The 2,046-nt window shown below is 40.5% G+C and overlaps 1 long non-coding RNA gene across 1 annotated transcript; it reads right to left on the bottom strand.

The window, feature by feature from the left end:
- Window positions 1–813: 813 nt before the first annotated feature.
- On the bottom strand, window positions 814–2,004 carry LOC135980687 (uncharacterized). The gene is made up of 2 exons (XR_010597620.1): window positions 1,519–2,004; window positions 814–1,096 (listed from the first exon to the last, which is right to left on the bottom strand). It is a non-coding gene; the product is annotated as an uncharacterized LOC135980687 (long non-coding RNA).
- Between the last annotated feature and the right edge of the window lie 42 nt (window positions 2,005–2,046).

Raw genomic sequence — 2,046 nt, 5'->3', positions numbered from 1 at the left:
CCTGTTTGTGGTGTTTTTTCCAATTTAATGCTGATGTCATTTACCTCATGTTATTAAACATTTTCTGTTACACTCAGACTCCGTGCTTGCGAGAGGGGAAGTATTGCCTCTTAGGGGCGCCCAGGGGGTGGTATGTAATTGTCCCAGGTCACTAGGTGGGGGCTCGAGCCGGTTTTGCATTGCGTTATTGAAACGGAACCCCTAGATACAGAACCCGGCCCTTGTTGCTGCCAACTTAGATGGGCAGAAGGGTTACAAATATATTCTGCAAATGAGTATGCAAACCACTGAAAAATACAAATAGGAAGGGAAAGATGCCCTCACAAAGGAAACCCAAACCTTCAAACCACTTAAAATGAGCCTGAGTTGAAGGATCATTATATTCATTATCAACCCACTATCACAAAAGGCTTATAAACGCAGGTCAGCATTCACAAACGTGTGTATTTCAGTTCAGATCCAGCCTAAAGTACATCAGAACAGCTCTTTTGCGAAAGTCTGTCCCAAGATTGTGGAAATCTTTTTCTGACTTTCAACGTGACAAATATTCAGATATCAGCTGAGCTCACAAGACTCCTGCATTTGCGGCTTACTGCCTATGAGAACTGCTTGCAAGATTGTGGCAGCATTGATTCCAAATTTATCCTGGATTAACCCTTTGACCTCCACTCTAGTCTATAAATCTGACCTGAATCTGAACACCAGCTCATTGCCTTTGCAGGGTTTTTTGTTCTCTTTGTTTCACGTCTCTGTTTCAAGAATGCCTTATGTTAAAAGTATAAATAATAGGTTTGCACTTGCTATGAACAAGGGTTGAGTGGAAATGCTTAGTAAAGTTTATTTCAATATAGAGCAAGTAAGCTGAGCATACAAATAATGTACCAGTAAAATACAAATCCAAGTTGTCTGTTGCTCTTGGGTAACTGAAACCCTTCAGTATCATTTTCATGTTAATAGCCTTCTAAATTATCACCATCTTTCAGTAAGTACTTAGTAGCCCATAACTCTTTCATTTTTGTAGATAACTTTTCCTTTAACAATAACATACTCAATCAATTCTTGATGTCCCCCAAACTGGTAAATCAAGTGCTCCCATCTAAAAAGACAGTAAAACATTTATGTAATATCAATATTTTCACAAAAGCAGATCACATACAGAGCATACATTGAACAAATTGGCCAGCCTGAATCCCGAGAAGCGAGTATTATGTTTTGATCCTTTGTCTCGGTATTATAGTAAGACGGTAAGCTACAGATGCACAAATCCGTATAGAATTCCTTGTACTGTTTCCATGTAATAAGTGCTTTCAAAATAGTGGTATTAGGATTTATGAGTATATAATCTTAAAAATCTTGGTCCATATTCTCCACTGGAGTTTATACCTATTGAAAATGAGTGCAAAGTCAGTGTAAAATGCTACTAAAGTACAGGTGTAAGTGACTCCACAAGGTGCAATGCAGTGGCGAATCAGGCCCCTTATGTTAAATTAGGTTTTAAACAACAATTTAAGTACATACCTTGATGAATTAATGATAATGAGATCCCCCTGTTTGCCATTCTCTATGGAGCCATGCATATGGGATCTTCCAAGAGCATAAGCTGCATTAATGGTGGCAGCTGCTAAAGCCTCGTTCATTGACATTTTCATGTTTACACAGGCCAAGTGCATTACCAGGGGCTAATACAAAAATAAAGGGGAAAACAGGAGTTACCAATAATGCAAACAGGTCATCTGCCTATTGTGTAATGCTGGGGAGGCCCAAAGCCCCCAAGCAGGCTGACCCAGGTAACTGGTCTCCTGCATCTTGTCCATTCCAAAACAAGAACTGGGAACAATTACACAGGATGCTCCTTCCTCCTCCGTAACTGGCCAAGCCTCCCAAAGCAGATGTGAAAAACGTGAGCCTCTGACCTGAGAGGCACTTCTGGAGAAAATACTCTGAGTCAGATCCTCCGCTGGTGTAATTCATCTAAGCTGAGGATCTGACGCTCTGTCTCGTTATTAAGAAGACTCCCTTTAAGTGAGCAGGAACTACCCGTGTGTT

Source organism: Chrysemys picta, unplaced genomic scaffold (genome assembly GCF_011386835.1).
Source record: "Chrysemys picta bellii isolate R12L10 unplaced genomic scaffold, ASM1138683v2 scaf6145, whole genome shotgun sequence".
NCBI lineage: Eukaryota > Metazoa > Chordata > Testudines > Emydidae > Chrysemys > Chrysemys picta.
The sequence above is the reverse complement of the archived record's forward strand: the minus strand, read 5'-3'. Positions and strand labels throughout refer to the sequence as shown.